Raw genomic sequence first — 15685 nt, 5'->3', positions numbered from 1 at the left:
CTGTTTTGGCTTTTCCATTTGCATGGAATATCCTTTTCCATCCTTTCACTCTCAGTCTATATGTGTCCTTCTCCCTAAAGTGGGTCTCTTGTATGCAGCATATTGAAGGTTCTTGCTTTATTATCCAGTCTGCCACTCTGTGTCTTTTGACTGGAGCATTTAGTCCATTAACACTTACAGTAATTAATGATAGATGTGTGTTTATTGCCATTTTGAACTTATCTTTGCAGTTGAATTGGTATATCCTCTTTGTTCCTTTCTTCTTCCTTTTGTGGTTTGGTAATTTTCCTTTGTATTATCATGGATTTTATTTAATTTTTGTGACTCCTTTGTAAATTTTTGGCTTGTGGTTACCCTTTTCTGTAAATCTATCAACCCATTACTATAACTGTTCTTATTAAACTGATAGTAACATGATCTCAAACCCATCCTACTGTTAACAAAATTTTAAAAAGAAAGAAAAAAATATTCTATATTTCCCTGCCTCCCTCTCCCACTCTCAGTGATTTGTATGTCTTCTTTTATAATTTCATGTTTACTTTATTTGTAATTCATGAGTTATCACCTTTCCAGTTGTGTGTTTCTCATTTCTGTAGCATCCTGCTGCTTTTCTATTTAGAATAGCCCTTTCAATATTTCTTTTGGCATGGGTTTAGTGTTGCTAAACTCCTGCAGCTTTTTTTTGTCTGTGAAACTCTTTATTTCTCCTTCTATCCTCAAGGATAGCCTTGCTGGATAAAGGATCCTAGGCTGCATCTTTTTTTCATTCAGGGCTTTGAATATATCTTGCCACTCCCTTCTGGCCTGTAGTGTTTGTGTAGAGAAATCAGCTGAGAGCCTTATGGGGGTTCCCTTGTAACTTACTCTTTGCTTTTCTCTTGCTGCCTATAGAATCATTTCTTTATCCTTGACTCTGGCCATCTTGATTATGATATGTATTGGTGTGGGTCTGTTTGGGTTCTTCCTGTTTGGGACCCTCTGAGCTTCCTGTACTTGGATATCTGATTCCTTCTTTAAGTTTGGGAAGTTTTCAGTCATGATTTCTTCAAAAACCTTTTCAATCCCCTTTGATCTTTCTTCTCCTTCTGGGACCCCTATTATGCGAAGATTGGGATGCTTTATATTATCCCATAGGTCCCTCATGCTATTTTCATTATTTTTTATTTGCTTCTCTTGTAGTTCTTCTGAATGGGTGCTTTCTATTGCCCTGTCTTCTAGATCACTAATTCGTTCCTCTGCATTATCTAGTCAGCTTTGCACAGCTATTAGATCATTTCTCATCTCTGTCAATGAGTTTACCCATTCTACTTGGCTCTTCTTTATAGCTTCAATTTCATTTTTGACATATTTTATATCTCTAAACACTATCTCTTTTAATTCCTTCAGCAATTCGATCACTCCTTTTTTGAAATCTTGATCTAGTAGGCTATCGATGTCTATTTTGTTGATCTTTCTTTCAGGGGATTTCTCTTGTTCTTTCAATTGGGAAAGGTTTTTCTGCTTCTTCATCTTGCTCATACCTCTTTGGCACTGTGGTTTATGGAGTATCAGTTGTTTATTGTGGTCCTTAAGGATTTTATCTATCTGATGCCTATTTAGGAATAGAACTTAGGAAAAAAAGAAAAAAAAATAAGAGAGAGAGAGAAAGAATTTTAAAAGAAGGGAGAAAGAGGGTTTGAAAACAGTGTATAATGAATAATAGAAGAGTGAGTTGAAGCAGAGTATTAATCGGGTTGAGACGTCCTTTTAAAACCTTTACAAAAAAAAGGGGGGGGGGAGATGAATAGATGTATTTGAAACCTGTGTCTAATCAATAGCAGGACATCAAAACCCAAGAGAAATAGAAATGAATTAAGAAGTAAAGATTAAGAGAGTAATAGAAAATAGAACAGGTAAAAACAGATTAAAAAAAGGGGGGGGGGAGGGGGTTTGTCGGTGTTCTCCTGGAGTCTGTGTGCTTTTAATGTGAAGTCTTTCTGTGTTCGTCCTGTTTTGGAAGCTCAGCTTGCTGTTTTCAGAGGCCCTCCGTTGGCGCCCTCTTCTGTGCTGCTCCTAGCACCTGTCGGCAAGCCGATCGCGCCTCCTCCTAACACTGGGTCAGGTGCCGCTCTCTGCTGTGGGCGGGCGGGTCGCTGTCCCTCCGGATGCTGCAGTCAGATGCTGCAGACTGGCCAGGTAGGAGGGCGGGTCGTGCCCCCTCCCAGCACCTCGGTCAGGGGCTGTGTTCCTGCCCGAAAGGTGGGGGGCTGCTCTCGCTCTACCTGCGCCGCCGGTAGTTCCGCTCTTGTGCGGCTGCGCGCTCCACCCTGGTCGGCGCTCCGCAGGTGGGCTAGGGGAAGACCGAGGGACAGCCCTGTCCCTGCTCCGAGCCAGAACCCAGCTCCTTGTTTGTCTTTGTGGAGCAAGTTCTCTGAGGGACCAGGATGGAAGGATCCTATCTGCCCCGGGCTGCAGGCCAGTCTCAGTCTGGCCTTTGAGGCTGCTAAGCCCTTCCGTGCGGATGCAGGTTTCGCCCCCGCCTGAGTGCTCAGCGTGGAGGATATGGCGGCTGTGCCTGAGCCCCGCCTCTCTTCCCTCGAAAACTTTCCGCGGGTTTTCAGAGATGGGGGTGTGCACCCTTCCCCTGAGAGCACATCAACCTTGCTGTTTTATGGAGGGCCCAGGTTGTTCTGCCCTGTGCACCCACAGCCACGGCGCGCAGCCCCTTGCGTTCCCCTGGGGCTGCCTCCGTGCAGCCACTTCCGTCCTCCGCCCGGCTTGTGCAGCCTGGCCCTGCTTGCGGCTGCCGGCCGCGTCTCAGGCTGGGTGTCGGGGGGACGCTCTGTGCCCGTTTAACTTAGTTCTGTTAGTCAAGGGCTCCTCTGTACAGATCCGAGCCTCGGAGGCTCCCCCTCCGTCCCGGCTGGCCTCTCAGTTGGAGAGGGGAGACCCAGCGAGCGAGCGCCAGTCCTCCTTTGCCGCTCCCTCCCCGCGGGACCCATCCCGCGCTGCTTTGCCTTTTGTTCTTTCTTTTTTCCTTTTCTCCTACCAGATTTTTGGCGTCTTTATCTTTTGAAGAGGGCGATGTTCTGTCGGAGTTCCACAGGTGCTCTGGTTGGCCGAGTGGGTCTGTAGATTTGGGTCTTGGTGTATTTGTGGGAGAGGGTGACCTGCGAGCGTCCTTCTACTCCATCTTCTCCCGGAAGCCTACATTCTTCTTCTAAGTAGTAACTTGGCAAATGGGAGCCTTCGCCTCTCTGTTTCAAAAGCCTGGCTTTTAATTTCTGGGCTGAAGGAAGCATTCAGTGTTGTGCCCTTGGACCCACACACCCTAGGGAGGGCTTTCACTCCTTCCTCCTGTGCTTACGTGAAGTCACTAAGGTGTGGCTCAAGGTGCAAGACAAACCATCGTGGAGTGCGTGGAGTGCGCTGGTTTGAACTGGAGCCCCATTTGTGGGGATTTGAGATGCGACCAGTTGAGTGCCCATGGGGCGTGAGTTGGCATGGAAGGGCCAGAATAGAAGGCTTTTGGGGATTCGTGAAAATGCTGTGGCTAAGATCCAAATTAATCTGAGTTTTCAGACTTAGTTTTGGTGGATTAAAGGCAGGTGAGGAGACCAGGGGTGGGAAAGCAGTGCTTTTAAAGCTAATCTCGATGTCAAAAAATAAAATAACCACTGGGATAAAAGGTAAGTGACATCTGGCATTCAGAAGAGACTGGGCCTGTGTTAAAACATGGTCTTGCTTGTCTTTGGAGTTCCCAAAGGCCCTGAAGTAAGTGGAAACTGCCCTGATTAAGATTTATTTCTTCTCCTGCCCTCAATTTACTTTATGTATCCTTCTGAGTTTTAGTTCTGCACTGGTAACTTGGGGATGAATGTATATGTTCTTTTAAGGACTGTTTTGAAGCTCGTATGAACTGATGTTTTTGAAAGAACTTGATAATCTCACAAGGTAATTTCTTTTTCTTTTGTTCTGTCTCTCCCTCTTTTCTTCTTTGTCTTTCTCTCCCTTACCTTCTGCCTCTCCAGCTCCCCACCTCTCTCCCTTCCACTAGAATCAATACCCAGGAACCAGAAACAAATAAGAAAAGTCAGTCATAAAAAAGAGACAGAAAGGTAAAGCCCAGGGAGACACAAGTCAGTACTTATACCAAACATTACATTACGGGGGTGGGGAGGGTGCGGAGCTGCTTAAAACCATAGCCTGTGATGCATTTTTGGTTACCTTTGCCTTTGCAGACTTTTAGGAACCAGCTCTCTGCTTTCAGACTCCACAGGCTAGACACACTCTATGTATTTCCCTCTTCTCTATCACTTTGGAAGGAAAACTAGAATCCAGATGTGAGTACAAAGACAATTAGACATCAGAGAATGGGCAGGTGCATTCTCTTGGAAAGCTGTGGCTACATATACCTAGAACTTCATTTTAGGGCTTCAGAGGGTAAGGGCACTTGGCTCTAATGTTCATCAATATCCCCTTCCAAGTACACAGGGGTGGAGGTGGGGTCTAGCTCAGTGGTAGAGCATTTTACTACAGATACACAGGGACTGCAGTCTCATGCCCTTTGAAGCCAGGCTTTGCCTAGTGGTGACTGGAGGTGGCCAGTGAAACGTGAGCAGCAGTGACATGTATCACTTATAGTCCCTGTGACTGTGGTGGGACTCTCCTGCTCTCTCTCCTACTGCCATGCTGACCAAGGGGGCTACATGCTTTTGATTGTGCAGCTGGGAGGAGCAGAGACTCTGCAAGCCTGGATCACACAGTCACCACAGAAGACACCGTTGCTTGGAGAGAATTCCAGACTACAGAGGATTTTTGCATGAGAGAAAAGTCAACCTTTGTGGTACTGGTTGGGGTAGCAAAGAGTGTAACAGCCTACACTGAACAGTCCGGGGCATGTGGAGAGAAGTCTGTGGAGAGAAGACTTTTGCTCTTCTCTTGGTGGCTTTCCTTACACTCTCTGCCTACTACTTCCAAGCAGCCAAACCACTACAGAGTGTCCCACTTCTCTTTTGTTTTTCTTCTATCCTAAACCCAGAGTAGCAGCTGTGTGGTGGGCTGCAGCTGTTGGAACTGAAGGGGAAATGGTCACTCCTCTTCCCTTTGGAATTGGTCTTGTCACATGAGTGGTTTACACACTGGTGGTCTCCACAAAATCCAGGCATGTGTTCTCAGGTGCTTCCCTCCTTCCGCATGCACCCCACCCCGTCTCCATCCCAATGCATAGACTGGAGCCACAGACCCCCCACAAAGCTGGGAGGTACTGTAACAGTTTAGGAGGCCCAGGTTCCTCTTTGGAAACTGGCAGACCTGATGTGCGCCACCCACACACCCAGCTGTTACAGAACTGATGTAGCCACAAGCAGAGAGAATCTCCAGAGCTATTTCCTGGAAGGAATGATGAATGTGGTTTTCTTTTTTTTTTGTTTCCTCCCAGAGTATGAAAACAGTATATCTCAAGTGACTTAGAAAGGGATAGTGTGCCTGAAAGGTAGTTGAAGTTACTCCTGTGAGTTTGCTTACCATTATGTCTTCATTCTGCCTTTTCATCAATTATACTCCATCCCTGAGGCTTTTAGAGTTTGTATCATGATCTCAAATGTGGACATTATTTTGATTTTTATTTAATTGGGTATAATCATAGTTTAATGTAATTTTTCATAGGATTCATTAAAAAACCTATTGCCATATTTTAAAATATGTAAAATGTAATAAATTTGTAAACTGATTAAAAGATGTCAGCACTTTAAAACTGTTTAAATCCAAAAATGGAGCTTTTAAAGTACATTACCAACACATACCTTCCCAGAAAAATTTTGTTTAATAGTCTTAGTTAAGAGCAGTCCACACCAAAATGTCATAGATTCAAAAAGACTCCATTGACCTATAGCATTGAACATTACTGCTGAATTGGAATAACATATTTAAAGTACTTGTCCTAGTTAAGGTAGGCTAAATTATCTAAGTTATGCTTGGTAACAACTCTAAAATTTTATAATTTTAAAACATTTGCTTGCATTACACATTTATTGTAGGTTGGTTTTTGTGTGACGGAAGATCATTGTCTTCCATCAGGAAACAGGATAGGAGAGGCTACGTGCCCACACTGCCAGAGTGTCAAGTCAGAAAAAAAAAATGGAGGCAGGGCCCAAATCATACACTGATTCATAAAGCTTCTTCTTGGAAGTAACACAAATCACTTCTGCTCACATTTCATTGGCGAAAGTTATTTACATGGCCATACCAAGGGTAGAGGTGTAACCCTACGGACACTTCCCAGAAGAACTAAAAATATTTGGTAGACACCATTAATGACCACCACACTGAACTTTAATTCATACTAATTTACTTAAACCCAGCAAATGCTAAAGTGTATTTTAATTAGAAGTTCATCCATCAAGTCATTGGATCTCACACAGACATCTAGAGGACATCTGGACTCCAACCTGTACTTCTGGGGAATTGACCTCCTCATGGACAGGAAAATGAACTTGGATGTAGCCACAAAACTTTTTAAAGAGGCAGATGGACAGCCAGCACTCTGAGTATAACTCTTTTAGGAATGGACATGCTGAGGGGGGCTAGGGAACAAGCATATAAAAGAAGATAACTCCGGTATAGTAAAAAAGAAGACAAGACTTGAAGTCAGAAGACCAGTTTTAAGCCCTAACTTGGCAACTTATTGGCTAAGTAATTATGTATCCATTGTTTATTTTCTAGGAGTCTGACTTTCCCTGCCCTGAAAGATAAATAATCAAATCAGAGAGAATGAAATTGCCCACCAGCTCCATTCATTTTGAAAGCTTTCAGCACTGGGTTACAGAATGGAAAAATCTAACGACATTCCTTGTGTGTGTGTGTAGTCATTACATGAAAGTTAAGCACAATATTTTGAATATTTAAGGACTCTTTGCTCTTCCAATGAATACTACTATGGGTTTACTAATTGAAAATTTAGGCTCTGGAAAACTTGGGGGTCATATTTAAAGCTTAAAGTCTTTTCTTTCCTTCCTTCCTTCTGTCTCTTTGTTTCTTCTACATTTACTAACTATAGCCTCTATAGTTATTAGGGAAGTCACCGTGTCTATAATATTTTCCCTTCCCTAAAGGATGCAAAGTGAGTAATGAGATGGAGGCTGTAATACATGTATGGATAGAATGCTACAAGAAAAAGAAAGTATCTAACTGTGTTTAGGAGGTCAGGAAAGATTTCACAGTGAAGGTGACGTTTCTCACTCTGTAAGAAAAAAAGGTGAAGAAAGAAATTCTAGGTAGAAGAAATAATTTGTGCTAAAGCATAATGATGATAATTAGCATTATGAATCTTTAATGTCAAGTAATTTAAAGTAGATAAAGTGCAGGATATTTGGGGAGAGGTAAAATTAAAAAGATAGGCAAGAGTCTGACCATGGTGGTCTTTGTAGGCCATGGCAAAGAAGTGTGTGGTACATCCTACGTGGACTTTAAATAGGGTAATGAAAAAAAAAAAAAGGCTAACATTTTTATTTATGGAATATCTACTACGTTACCTACAATTAGAAAAAATATTGTGTAGTCTCAAGTTTATGCATTTATGCTGGCATATAAAAATGATATAGGTTGGTGCCATACCAATACCATTTCTATTTTCTGACACTAGAGTCAAGGATTTATTAAAATCTGAACACAACTCAGACATGCCCAGGGCTCAGAATAACTTATTCTTCCTATAACAGTTATATTGTGCTATGTGTCAAAATATCAAATGCAATTGCAGTATTGCTAACAATCCTACCTAAGTACTTAACAAGCTAATTTTTGATAGTCAAAGAGCCAGAAGTGCTATGGTCTTAACTTTTGTTAAGTGAGTTCAATTTGTCCTGTGTTATGATGATAAATACCTTTGGGAGGGAGGAGGGCGTAGCTTAGTGGTAGAGCACGTGCTTTGCATGCACAAGGTCCTGGGTTCAATCCCCAGTGCCTCTAACAAATAAATAAATAAACCAAATTACCTCCCCCATCTCAAAAAACAAACCAAAAAAAAAAAAAAAAACCTTTGGGAAAAAAGCATGAACTAATGACCATGATCCAGAATGAATTAGCAAGCTGGAAACGTTTTGGTCATTGTAGCTGTATGCTTAAAAAAAAAAACACCTCAGTATTACGTGCACTCTTTTTTGTAACTGTAACATTTATGCAGGCTTTATAGGCAATAATATGCTTATGGTATATTTAAATTTAATATAAGTTATAGTGATGGTGTGTTTTGTTTGGGGATGCAATCATAATCTTGATTAACTATATAACTAAGACTGTAATATGTACTGTATTTTTCCATGAGAAGTGGAAAAGACCAATAAGAAAGGTAGTGCCTTCTAAGTAAATTAACTAATGATTGCCCCTAGATTCTGATGTCTCTGGGACACTATATCAGGTTCTGTAGAAGGGTAAATAAAAAGCAAAATTTGAAAAATGCTCATTAGATTGAGTAAGTTAGAGGGAACACTTGAGAGTGAAATTTTAGTTGAGTATAGGCAGGAGTCATAATGCTGTAGGACGATGAGGAAAGAATTAACCTGATTTATTCTTATTTCTGTAAGCCCTTTGTTTACAGCATCCTTACCCTGTTCGGGTTAAAGCTTGGTTTCTTCTGGCCGTAGCTGAAATGCAAAATGACTAATTCTTAGAATCTGACATTCCAAGGGCTTGGAATCTAGTTTACATAATAGATTTGGAAAAATACTTGGCTAGTCAGTTTAGTCATTCCCCCAACCTGCCCACCCCCACCCCCACCCCCCACCAATTGCCCTCTTCTCTTTGCCTATCCCATTTACCCAGGGGGAAAGAAGTTAAAGACTCTAGAATGAGGGGGAAATTTCAGAGGTGAGCTGATTTTTTTCCGTTGGGGGCATTTGCTGGATCCTGAGAATTTTTCCCTTTGGGAAATTTGATTCATGGCATGGCCTACAGATTGGGCTTGATTTGCACTTTCAGGAAAAAAAAAAAAACAACTAGCAAAGTGATGTTGTGTTGTTTTAGCAGTTGTAGGAGGCAAGAGAGACAAATTGGAAACTTGAGAGGCTTCTTCAAATGCATGGCTAATTTACCTCTTATGACATTGGCTCAATTCTAGAGGTCTACAGCAGCATCAGAAATAGCAGAGGAAATCTAAAAGCTTCAGAAACTCAGAGTGAATTCTAAGACATACCAGGGAGAGTGGGCCTGCTTTTAGGTCCCTTCATTACTTTCTCAGTCAAGACATTTACTAGATGACTAAGATGCCTAGATGGGAGGCTGAAGAGCTGAGCTGGAAATTTATGGATGACAGGGCTGGAAATCCTAAAGAATCTCAGAATCGAGACCAATTTGGCTTGTTATCAGTAAGCTTTATATGGCCACTTCCAGGGAAGTGGTCTGAAACATACGTAAGCTGATTCTTATTCTGCAATCCAGCTCTTGCCTAAATTAATTATTGATGAGATAGAATAATCAGCCTCTTACCTAAGCTGTGCAACAGAGGAAAGTGGTGACCCTTTTTAGTGAAAGATAACATCATTCAGATCCTCTTCATTTCTTTTACACTCAGTATCTGACACACAATAAAACATTACTATATACGTACAAAAAGACATGAAAATATGATTGATGATCAAGAAGAAAAAGATGGAATCTAGTAGGAGACCAATAGATGATCTAGATATTGGAGTTACCAACCAAGGTCTTTGAAATAACTGTTATTAATAGATTTGATAAATTAGAGAAGAAGATGGAAAGAATAGATGAAAGTATGGATAATTTCTTCAGTAAATTATACTCTTTAAAAAAAGAAAAGTAATATATGGACAACCTAGAACAAAAAGATATATAAAGTTAAGAACTCAATGGGTGTATTTAAGATTAGAGAGAGAAGTTTATAGGACATGTGAATTGAAAGACAAGTCATTAAAAATATACAAAATTAAGAATATAGAAAAACATTGGCAAAAAAGTGAATAAAGATATGTAGAATTATCTAAGGCCTCATGTACATATAATAGAAGTCATAGAAGGAAAAAGAGAGAAAATCATGGAAACCAATATTTAAGTTTTACAAAACTGATAAAAGATGTTGACTGAGAGATTAGGGCAAGTCTAGGAATCCCAAGTTGAAGATAAACAAAACCAAACCTAAGTATTTTATAAAATATGAGAATCTAGCCCAAAGAGAAAAAATGTAAAATAACTGCCTTTTAAAAAATTACTGACTGATATATAACCTCTCAACAGAAATTATTGAAGCTAGAAGATAAACGGGTGACATTTTTAAATATTGAAAATAACTGCCAACTTACGATCTTATAAAGAAATACTGTTTTGTAAATAGAAAGAAATACAGTTTTGGTCAAAGTGAAAATAAGAGAATTTGTCTCTAGCAAGCCCACTTTTATAAAACTAAGTGGACTTTTTTCAAGTAGAAAAATGATTCCAGATAGAGTGTGGAAATACAGGAGGAATTTATGAACTCCAGAGGAGTAAAATATGTGGGCAAATAAACATGACTATTGACTGTATATATAAAACAATACTTATGATGTCATTATATATATCTCAACTGAATTATAATGGAAATATGTCAAAAAATTATATTGCTGTAGTTAATGGAGTGCTTAGAAACTGCAATAAAATTTTTAATGTATTTCCAGTATAATTCGATCCATAATGGTATCTGATCTCTAGATTAATTCCACTGTGGTCAGAGTATTTTCTATATAGCTGACCCTTGAACAACATGAGTTCGAACTGTGTGGGTCCACATATATGCAGATTGTTTTCAATGTTACTGCACAATCCATGTTTGTTTGAATCTGTGGAGGCAGAACTGCAGATTTGGAAAAACAGCTGTAAAATTTTACATGGAGATTTGACTGTGGGTTGGCATCCCTAACTCCTGCATTGTTCAAGGGTCAGCTGTATAATGGAAAAGAAGAAAGACTGAAAATCAATTTATTTAAACTTACAACTCAAAACTAGAGAACAAAAAGCAAATAAAAACTAAGAAACACAGAATAAAGAGCACAGAAATTAAGAATAAAAAAGAGGAAAATCAACAAATTAAGTGTTGATACTTTGATTAAATCCATAAAGTTGATAAACTTCTGACAAGACTAATGAAGAAAAACAATATTCAGAAAAAATATATAGATCATAATACATCAAATGAAATGATATTATGAATATTTTCTCCAGTAAATTTGATGATTTGGATGAGATGGATTAATAATTCAAAAACCCAACAACTTATTTGCATGCTTTTGTAAACTTGCCATAAGAATAAATAAAAAATGTAAAAAATCAGACATATTAAATTTTTGATTCTTAGTTAGAACAGTCTCATAATCAAATTATTAGGCCAAGATACTTTCACTGGTGAATTCTTCCAAACATTTAAGAAAGACATAACGGTGTTGTACAAATTCTTCCAGAGAACAGAAGAGGGAACACTTCCTAACCAAAGAGGTACCATAACAAAGATTATAAAATTGAGAAATACATAATAATACAGAAAAATTATAAACCAAATTTTTTCATTAACATTGCAAAATGAATAAAACATATTAACAAAGTTTTACAAATATTACTATATACTAGAAGCAAATGAAAAATTAAATCATTTATAACATCAAAAACCACGCACCTAGCAACTAATGTAATGAAAAATGTGCATACTTCTACAAACTACAAAACATTATAGAGAGAAATTACAGGGAATCTAAACAAATGGAGAATAGTCCATGTTCATGGATGGAAGACTCAATATTGTTAAGATATTCTGCCCTAATGTGTCTACAGATTTAGTGTAATCCTAATTAAAAATATCAGCATGCTTCTTGTTAAATGAAAACTGGAAATGCAGAGGGCCAAGGGTATACAAAGCATTCTTAAAGAAGAACTCACATGAAGGGCTAACTTCACTAGATATCAAAATTTACTATGATACATAGTAACTAAAATAGTGTGGCTTTGGAAATAGGATAGACAAACTGACTTAAACTTAAGTTATGATTTAAAAAATATGAAAAAAGTAGAGTAAAGAAACAATACTCTTTCGAACAAATGATGCTGAGTCAACTGGATATCCATGAAAAAATATGTGCTTGAACTTTATCTCATATTCTACAGAAAATAATCAAATGCAGATGAATTATATACCTAAGTGTAAAAGATAGTAAAGCTTTTAGAGGAAAACTCAAGTGATGATCATTATGATCTTGGAGGAGGCAGAGACTTTTAAACAGGGCATAGTAAAGAACTATTTATGAAACAAAAGTCATAACTATTCAGTTCATATCAAAATTAAGAACCTCCGTAAGAATCTCAAAGTTCTTGGCATCCACAATGAAAAAGAACTCCTCCCAATGAATAAGAAAAAGGCATCTAAATCAGTAGAAAATAAACAGGTTTGAGCAGAATGCTTAAAATAAAAGATATTCAAATAGCCATTACATTTACAAAGAGGATCAACTTCATTCATTATCAGGGAGGTGCAAACTAGAAACCCCCGTGTGACAATACTATGTGTCTACTAGAATGTGTAACAGGAGGATGGAGAATACTGAGGCTAGTGAGGATGGGAAGCAGCAGGAATCATTATGAGGCACTACTTCTGGGAGTTCAAATTCATACACGCACATTGGAAAACAGCTTCACAAGGTATCCTAGACCATATCCCACCTACAACTATACCGACAGAAACGTGCACACAGCTTCAACAAAAGCCATGTATTAGATGATGTTAGTAACTCTATTCATGATAGTCAAAAACTGAAAACTCTGAGTGCCTGCCAAGAGTAAAATGGATTAATAAATTGTGGTATTATCACAAAATAAAATACCATAAAGCACCATACTACTGACAAGTCTTCACCCCTGAACTCTCTTCAGAAACATGTCCTTGCTTCCAGAGTGTGTCTAATTACTGTTGGAACATGCATTTCAGAAAGAAATGAGAGGCCCAATCTGGGTAACTATCTGGTGCAGGGTTTGGCCTGTGAAAGACGATGTTCCTGTCATTTGCCAATTCAGTACCAGTATCTGAGCAGAGTTTGGCTTCATGTCAGCTGGGGACACAGGTGGTACATCCCTTAAGTCACAGAGGCCAAAAAGTAATCAGTCCCTCCGGACACTTGAATAGTGTTTACTCAATGGTTTTATTCAATGAGACAGAGTTAAAGTATGTTTAGATCCTGAACTCTCTTTTTTATTTTATTTTTTGGATGGGGAGATAAGGCTGGAAAGCATACCAACAGATGTTGGAAGAGAGCAATCTGGTATGAGGAGTCTTGCATTAAAAATCTGTCCCTAAGGCTGAATTGCTATTTTGGTATGCTTTAATGTGGCCTCTTAACATGCAGCAAGCAAAAACAAACAAAAATAAGGGAGGGTTATTTCCCTTCTATGACAATGAATTAGACACAAAACCTTGATCATTAACTTCATCTGCAGTCAAACCAAATTTTGTAGTGTCTTTTTAAGAGCCAGGCAGTTTACCATCAAATATTTGTTTTTTATCCACATTACCATACGACTGACAAATCTTCACCTCAGAACTCATCATTTGGAAATGTACTTGTTTCCAGAATGTGTCTAACACTGTTGGAACACGCATTTCAGAAAGAAACGAGAGGCCCAGTCTGGGTAACTTCATGGAAGGCTCAGTACACCTCTCTGGTGTGGGGTTTGGCCTGTGAGAGGTGATACTCTTGTCATTTGGCAGTTTCAGCCTTCATTCTTCCCACATGGTTAACTGGTATCTGAAGAGTTTGGCCTCACATCAGCTGGGGACATGGGTGGTGCGTCCCTTTAGTCACAGAGTGCCCAAAATTTATCTATCCCTCCAGCCACTTTAATGATGTTTTAACACTAAAACAAATACTTTTAACAAAAACATTAATCATATTGTCTCTTTTATATTTTTTAAGCGTTATCTTTCATAGTCCCTGGCCTAGAATGGAAATGTCGCTACCAGGCATCAGCAATCACAGACTTGGCTGTTTTAGCAAAGTTGGGAGAAAACAGTGCTGGTGGCCAAGTGAGCTGCCCGAGTTACTAAGAGTTGGAGTGAGTCCTGATACAGTCAAGGTTAGGTTCCTGCTACTTACCACTGTGTCTGGCACCCTGGCTTGTTGTGGCTGCACCGGGGGCCTCTGGGACTCAGGAATCTGACACTGTAATGGGAGAGGGGAAATCCAGGTCCTCCCAGAAAGGAGATGTCTCAGAGTAACCTCACGTGGCCTACATGTGCCTGGCGCTTGTGCCAGTTTGCACTCAGCTGGAGTACCAGTTAATCCTTCCCATGTCTGTATGGAGTTCCTTGGCCTCCAATAGGGAAGGCTCAATCAGGACATTGGGGCTATTTATCATGGTTTCAGAGCAGGCTCAGCTGTCTTCACTTCCCACTTATTATATAACTCTCACAGACGTAAGCAGATTGCGTCTCCAAACAGCATTGGAGGGGTGAGGGAGACACAGAGGAGGAGAATCCGTGCTCTTCCTGGGTGGATTTCTATTGGCTGAGAATCACAGCAGGTCAGAGAATTTTAAAGAAGGAAAGGTCATGAATATAAAAATCAGCTAAGTCTTTTAATTTATATGTGTAGAAACAAAGGTTCAAATAAGTTAAGTGACTTATCCAACGTCCTAGAGATGGTTAGCAATGTCAGGCTTAAGATTTTTTTCAAAGGTTGAGATTTCTGTTTTTCTCTCGCTCTCTGCCTATCTGTAATTACAGCATACACCTACCTTTGGGTTTCAGTTAAGAAAATAATATTATTCTCAAAATCCCCATAATGTACTCATACGACTAAAATTATGTAATATTGAATAACTTTTTTTCCCCACACTTATTTGTTAGATCTAAGGATTGTTTCCTCTTGGCTACAGCTAATCCATCATTCTTGAATTTCCCCACCTTAAAAATTAAGGAATTTTCTTCTCCTTTCTTCTGTTTGCCTGGCAGTGTCCTCAATCGAAAACAAACAAGCTGTTAATCGGTGAAAAAAAGGAGAGAGAAAAATCTTCAAAAATTGTGCTTAGCCCCATCTGGCCTTAGAAAAACATGGGAATTGGTGATCAAGTAAATTCAGCAGGATGGCTGCCTTTCAAGGGAAACAATATCTGGATATTTCTATGTCTAGACCACAGAGGAAAAATGTTTCCTTGGTAATTAACCCATTGAAAGCAGAACAGGCCCATGTGGCTCTGAGAAACAAAGATAGAGAAGCTTTACAGAGATGCAGTCACTGAAGATTCAGCCTATACTTGGCATTGTTGGTGATAACATTTATCAAAGCTTGTTCACTAGTCTTTATTTGAGCGTTGTATATCCAGAGTCTATGTAGGGTGAAGAATCAATAGGGGATGCTGGGAAGTTCTTTCTTTTCTTAACCAGCCAACTTTTTTTCATTCTGCTGTTCCCATTTCATTCTCCATTTGCATGACACTGGTCAGGATCTCGTGAGAAACCTCCTTCCTCCTGGAGTATGAGCCTTAAGGACATTTTCACTGAGAATTAAAAGGTGAGAAGATCACTTAGACAAGTGATTTGTCTGGGCCCTGGAGGGGAAATTTATGTGAACTGATAGGATTATGAATCACGATTCATTTCATAATTTCAGTCTTTGAGTTCTGCTTCATCATTAGCAGAAGCTGGCTGTGAGTTGATGTGTACCATTGACCTAGATAATTT

The 15685-nt window shown here is 39.4% G+C and overlaps 1 non-coding gene and 1 pseudogene across 1 annotated transcript; both read left to right on the top strand.

Moving 5' to 3' along the window:
* The window catches only part of LOC105077965 (T-complex protein 1 subunit theta-like), a 155738-nt pseudogene that overhangs the window by 121738 nt on the left and 18315 nt on the right, over window positions 1–15685 (top strand).
* Window positions 7875–7947, top strand: TRNAA-UGC (transfer RNA alanine (anticodon UGC)). Its single transcript has one exon. It is a non-coding gene; the product is annotated as a tRNA-Ala (tRNA).

The sequence above is a fragment of the Camelus bactrianus genome, chromosome 1 (assembly GCF_048773025.1).
Source record: "Camelus bactrianus isolate YW-2024 breed Bactrian camel chromosome 1, ASM4877302v1, whole genome shotgun sequence".
Lineage (NCBI taxonomy): Eukaryota > Metazoa > Chordata > Mammalia > Artiodactyla > Camelidae > Camelus > Camelus bactrianus.
This window is presented reverse-complemented; position numbering and strand designations above follow the sequence as displayed.